This window comes from Petaurus breviceps, unplaced genomic scaffold (assembly GCF_028583685.1).
Source record: "Petaurus breviceps papuanus isolate PSGF00001 unplaced genomic scaffold, PetGlider_PUasm1.0 99, whole genome shotgun sequence".
Classification (NCBI taxonomy): Eukaryota; Metazoa; Chordata; class Mammalia; order Diprotodontia; family Petauridae; genus Petaurus; species Petaurus breviceps.
This window is the reverse complement of record NW_027187465.1, coordinates 4,668,743-4,675,715: the sequence shown is the minus strand read 5'-3', so window position 1 is coordinate 4,675,715 and position 6,973 is coordinate 4,668,743.

Sequence of the window (6,973 nt, the reverse complement as noted above, 5' to 3'; positions counted from 1 at the left end):
CAAGTCTTTGCCACCATGAAAAGAGATGCTATAAATATTTTGTACGTGTGTGTCCTTTTCCTCTTCCTTTGATTTCTTTGGAGGGTAGACCTAGTGGTAGTATCAAAGGGTCAAATGCATGCACAGATTAGTAGCTCTGAGGGGATAGTTGTTGCTTTCCAGAATGACTGGAACAGTTCACAATGCCTGTTTTTCCACAGCTGCTCTAGCATTTATCATTTCCCCCCCTTTTTTTGTTAAACTCCCCAATCTGATGAGTTGTAAGGTGATAGCTCAGAGTTGCTTTAATTTTCATTTCTCTAATCATTAGGGGTTTAGAATATTTTTCATATGGCTATTAATAGCTTGTATTTCTCTCACCACAGGTGTCCCTCAGGGCTCTGTCCTGGGCCCTCTTCTCTTCTCCCCAATACTACTTCACTGGATGATCCCATCAGCTCCCATGGATTTAATGACTATCTCTATGCTGATGATTCTGAAACCTACCCCTTTCCTGCCCTAATTTCTCTGCTGACCTCCAACTGCCTTTCAGATGTCTTGAACTGGATGTCCCGTAGACATCTTCAACTCAATATCAAAACAGACCTTCATGATCTTCCCCCTTCCTGAAACCTTCCCTGTCCTGTAGAGGACCACACCCTCCTCCCAGCACCCCAGGCTCCCAACCTTGGAGAGACCCTGGGTTCCTCATGATCCCTCACCCCCCCTCCCCCATCCAAGCTTGGCAACATCTCTAGAATACATCCCCTTCTCTTCTCTGATGTGGCTCCCCCCATCTCCTCACCCCTGGGCTACTGAGCTAGCTGTCGGGGGGTCTTCTCACCTCAAGTATCTCCCCACTCCAGTCCACCTTCCATGTATCCACTAAAGTGATTTTTCCTTAAACTCAGGTCTGACCATGCCACCCCCACGCCCTATTCAATAATCTTCACTGGCTCCCTAGTGCCTCCAACAGCAAATTCACAATGTGTCGTTTGAAGCCCTCCATAACTCAGCCCCCTCCCGCCTTTCCGCTCTCCTTACCTTACTCCTGACACATAGTCTTTGACCCAGAGACTCCGGCCTCTATCTCTTAGTTCTGGGCATTTTCTCCAACTGTGTCCCACGCCCGGAATCCTCTCCCTCTGCTCCAACCACTGACCCCCTCCCCTGCTTTCTCTACTTCCCAATTAAAATCCCACCTTCTCTAGGAAGCCTTCCCAAGCCCTCTTCATCCCCAAATCTTCCCTCTCTTAATCATTTCCTGTTAATCCTGTATGCCAATGGCTTTGAATGGATGTTTGCATGTTGTTTCCCCATTAGTTTGTAAGCTCCTTGAAGGTAGGGACTGTCTTTTGCCTCGTTTTGTATCCCAGCACATAGCAGGTGCTTAATAAATGTTTACTGATTGGTTGACTTATTCTAGAACCTCTGAACTGAACCTTCCCCCATACACGGCATCCAAGATCTTCCGAATTGGCCTGACCCCATCTTCCAGTTTATTCCATGTTACTTTTTTCTCCATTTAGAGGCAGCATGGCATGATGGTGAAGGAAGACCTGTGTTCAGGTCCCATGTCTAACACTTACCAGGTGCATGACCCTGGGCAAATCACTGATGTCTCAGCATGTAACACTGAGGCCGGCTGTCTGAGTGGGTGCCTGCTCTCCCACTAGACTGGGAGGTGGGGTATCAGCTCAGCTATTTCCCCAGCACCCTGCACCTCATGGGCACACAGCAGGTGCTCAATAAATGTTTGTAGTTGTTTCAGAGGATTTGCATTTGGATCTGAAGAGAATTTACTTTCTTTTGGCAAAGTATTCTGGGAAGGACAGAATGGTGCTTCACTCACCTGTCTCTGCCTCCAAGGGGCAGCCTCCAAGCTCTGCTGCTGAGATTTAAAGTGATTTTTAAATGTTTTAAACTGTGCATTTTAAAGAATATGATGGTGCCCCTAAGGCCGATAGCACAATTGCTACAAATTTAATAAGTAATTAAGTATCTTGAGATTAGATGCAAATTCATTTGAGACGCAAAATGTTTCTGTAATGCAGACATGTCCCTCTAATGGATTTAGATCCAGATGCCACTGCCTCATTTGCCAGGGTGGATGCAGCATTAGGCTGTCAGTCCCCTGCTGTTTATCATTATTTAGTATTATTAGAGGTTATAAGCATACATAGTGCTTTGGAAAGTGGTGGGAAGGTATGAAGTTGGGGGAGACAGAGCTGGAGTCTTTGCCCTGAATATCTGAAGTGGGAGAGAGTGGGTCTGGGGGTTACAATAGATGAAGATCCCAGGACCTGATTATGAGGAAGCCCTTGGACTCTCCTAACATGCTCAAGTGTTTTCCTCTCTCCCTCCTTCCCTTCCTTCCTATCTTGTTCCCTTCTTTCCTTCCCTTCTTCTCTCCATCCCTTCTTCTTTTCCCCCCTTCCTTCTCTCCTTCCTTCCTCCCTGCTCTTCCCTTCCCTCCACCCTTCTTTTCCTCTCCTCCCTTTTTTCCTTCCCATCCTTCGTTCTTCTTCTTCCTCTTCCTTCTCTTCCCTCCCCTTCCTTCTCCTCCCTCTTTTCTTCTCATCTTCCATTCCTCTTCTCCCTCCTTTCCTCCCCCTCTCTCTCCCCTTTCTTCATTCCTCACTTCCTCCTTTTTGGCTAGATCTCTCTCTCTTGCACAGGCTGGATGGGCAGCAGTCACTTCAGCCTGCTCCCATCACTAATCAGTGTGAAAGCTTTGGCCTGCTCAGTGCCCACCCTGGGCAGGCTTGCCCCTCCTTAGGCAGTCTGGAGGCCTCATGATCCTGGGGGCTGCCCACAATGGTGCCAGATCAGTTCCAGTCCTACTATAGCTGAGCATTCCTGACTTATCCCCCAGCCTCATCCTCCCCATAACAGAGATTATAGGCATGCACCGCCATGCCTGGCTCTCAAGTCTCTTTCTTACTAACTTTAGTCAGTTGAGCTCCTTGGCTTATAATCAAACTTTCATTAATGGTCATTGCCCCTCCTAAAACATTCATTTAGCAATTGGATACACAATTTCCTCAGAAATAGCAACATAACATAAATTGCATTTCCTAAAGCAATAGGGGTCAAACTCAATAGTGCCCATAAATCCCCAACCTTTCTGTCGTCCTTCCTACTAAGGCTACTGAACCTGTGGACTGTAGCCGTGATGGAAAGCCTCGTCCATGACAAGGACAGCAGCAGGCTTCTGTACACCGTGGGGGCCTCTTGAGCAGGGGATGAGGCCACTTAAAGGTTCCAGGACTTTGATTTCTGAACGTCATGGATTGACCTTGTCCAGAAGCATCATGACTCGAGTTTCTATGGCTGGGTGGTGCAGCCTGAACTTTAGAACACAGGAAGGCAGCCTCGTTAGTGATGGTCCCTACATCCCAATGCTTTTTGGCTTTCAGGATGCATATGTGCTTATTGATGTCCCCCTAGGGCCATAGCTCTGGCCCCATATGGATACCATTTGTCTGTTTACCTAACCAAGGCGTATTTCATCGTGTATCTGAAAATTGCCATTTTGTCTGTTTATGTCTGGATTATGTCATGCATGATAATATCAGCCAACCAGACTAGAGAACCAGGATTTCATCTTGGCCACATTCTTGGGTCTCTACTCATTACTGTCTTCTGCTCTGCTCTATGCATAATCTTCTAGTTGAAGAGACACTAAGTCTCACAGAGTCACAGTACACAGTCATTATTATCTCGGCCCTTCGATTCTAAAGAGAGAAAAGTTTAATTCTAGGCTAAGGTAAGCAGTTGGGAGCTTCTCTTCTTATGAAGAAATACTGGAAGATTACCCTTTCACGGTACACTTTGTGATGTCTGAAATGGATAGGAGCAAAATGTTGGTGTTGAACCTGAGACTTGGAGACAGAAGGCCTGGGTTCCAACAGGGGAGATAGGGCTATGCACGAGAAAGAGCTGGGATTTCAGAGGAAGGCAATCGCAAAATTTGTCAACTTGGGAACCAGGAAAGCTAATGCAATGCTAGGCCGCATAGAGGGGCAGGGCCCAGAATGAGAAAGGTGTCGGCCATGATTAGACCACATTTGGGGTATCAGTTCTAGGTACCGTATTTTAGAAAGGACATTTACAAAATGGGGGGCAATCAGGCTGATAAAGGGACTGGAAGCAATACCATGATGGAAGTGGGAATATCGACTCGGGAGAACACTTAGGGAGGGACATAGTAATTGTCTGTCACATGGAAGAAGGATCTGTTTGATTTCTTCTGCTGGGAGCAGTGGACAGAAGATAAATACAGGTCTCCCCCCAATGGAGCTTTACATGCAAATGCTGGATGGTTGGGGCTGTTGTGGAAGGGATTGTTTTGTTCACGGATGGGTTGGACCAGGTGGATCCGAGTCCCTTCCAGCTCTGCCAGGTGACTATGCCCAAGACCTTTCCCTGTCTTACCTGGTTTCCTCCTCTATAAATCTCTAACGATGATAGTTCACATTTATAAAAGACCTTTATAGTTTGCAAGGTTTTTTCATGTTCTTTATCTCATTTGAGCCCTACAATAACCTCGTTGTTCCTGTTCTTTTGGACTCTAAACCCAACATACTTAAATAGGGATAAATAACACCCACATCAGATAAGATAACCCTCCCAGGGCCATGAGGAGCCCTGTAAATCATGAAGCCCTGTAGAAATGTGAGCTGCCGTTAATACAAAATGAACCTGAAAGAAACAGAGACTTCTTGAAGCAAGAAGATGATCTGGGATCTGTCTGTTCCATCTTCTCTTAGTTAGGAAGCCAGTAATAGAATAATCCACTTCCCATGAATTAATTTATTAAATTTGTCTTCCAACTCAGGTTCTTAAAAAAAAAAACAACCAACCCACAGTGCCTTTGGGGTTCTCTGTCTTTAAAAGCAGGCACTGTTTTAACCATCTCCAGGTCAGATTGAGGTCATCTCAGTGCACAGCTTTTGGTCTGATCTCAAGACTCAAGGATGGACAGAATGATGATTAGATAATGGGGGCTGGGGGAGGGCACAGGCCCCTGCTGATCACTGCTTCCCTGGCAATGTGCAGTCTGTCTCCAGTCCTTTTCTTCATGGTACTCATTCCCTGCTAGGCAGATTTGACAGCACCCAGCATGGTGCCTGGCATTTTGTAGGAGCTCAGTAAATAGCTGAATGACTTTTCTGGCTGTTATTTATTCTGTATTACATCGACCCCACACCCAGTCCTGGAAGTACAGAGGTAGCTAGATAGCTTGAAGGCAACACAAGATAATCTTCCTTCAGTGCTCACTTGTACTGTGTTCCTTCAATAAGCTTTTACTTAAGCACCTTATAAGTAAAAGGTACAGCACTTTTTAAAAAAAAAAACACACTTTAAAAAAAAACAAACAAACGCAAGTCTTCAACATGAATTTGGCAACATGGCCCCCTCCAGCCAGACAAAGCACAGCTCACCAGGGAAGGGGTCAAGCTTTGGCGACCAGGCTCCCTACTTTTAGCTAAGTTGGCAATGAAAAGATGCACATCAAAGGCTACGGGGGCCCGAAAGCACCTTGGAAAGGCCAGCTATGCTGCAGGGGCATCCACAGCTGTGGTCTCACACCCGCCTAGGTGGCAAGCACCTTCCCAAGTCTGTGTTTTGCTGGAATAGAGCCTTGGGAACATGGTGTCACCTTCACCCCACCGAGAGGGATTGGAATCAAACCTCAGTGGAGGACATCATAAACACTTGGAAGGCCATAGGACAGGTGCCAATGATGTGGCAGGAGGTGGTGTCTGACCTGCGTCTAGAGCGGATGACAGGATTCTAGTGGGTGCAAATGAGACAGTTTTGCTTGAGCAAAGTGAGGGTGTGGGAAAGGTGGGGACCCCCAAGAAGTCCATAGGTCAGAGGGCATAGCATGTGAAGTGTTATGGGATAAGGCCACTAAGGGACAATGAGCCAGACTTTACAAGGCCTTGAACACCAGCCTTGTTTGGACACGTGTTCGGTCTGGCATTGTGTCACATGAATGTTATGTGGAGAGCTGGGAGACAGGTGTGTGAGGGCAAGGAAAAGGATTCAAGGTTTGGAGAAACGGGCCTGATGAGGGCCAAAAGAGCTGGTCTGGAGAGAGAAAGGGGGGTTAAGTCTTCAGGGAGATAATGGGGTATTAGGAAGTAGTTGTTTGGTTCTTTTTAAAATTACACACCAGAGAGAACTTTGATGATGAAAAGCTGTAGCATCAAAAAAAAAAAAAAAGCTTTAGCATCCCTGCCCTGTATTGATATCATTAAGGGCTGACAATTATTCCTTTGGGATTGTCCTAGTACCCAGTCCCCAGAGGAGGACAAAGGGGAGGTATGACCTTCGGAGGCAGAAACCCTATTCCCAAGGAAATTTGCTTTGGTAATTGGATCAGCTTAATGGGGTGATGATATTCTGAATCTGTTATTTTTTTATTTGGCAATTTCCTTTTTATGGTGTTTGTCTACATAGCTTTAAGTTGCTTTTGAATCCAAAATCCATTTCCATATCGATGAATTTTCCAATTGTTGCTTTTGTGATGCCTCATTGTACATATGCAAAATGCCATGATCCACGAGACAGAAAATAAAATCGTTTCTGTTTGTAAGGAAGAATTCTTTGTCATAAAACCAGCTCCTAGATTAGCTTGAGAATAATAAAAAAAAAAAAGAATTCATACTAACTCTAAGTACTTATACTTTGGCGGATAAATATTGCCTGTATCTATAGAGGATGAGCTCCTTATCCTTGGCTTTCAACATCTTCCACAGTTTGGGTCCCTTTTCTTATAACTACATACCCAGCTTACACTTCCAAGCTTCCATGGGCGGCAGACATTCTCCTCGGGACCAAATTGACCTGTCCGCCCATTCACCAAAAACATCACATGCATTCTTTGTTCTATGGGGGAACACCCTCCCCGGGTCTCTCTACTCATCTAAATCATATCCTCCCTTCAAGGCTGAGCTCTGGTCCCAACTTCTCTATGAAGATT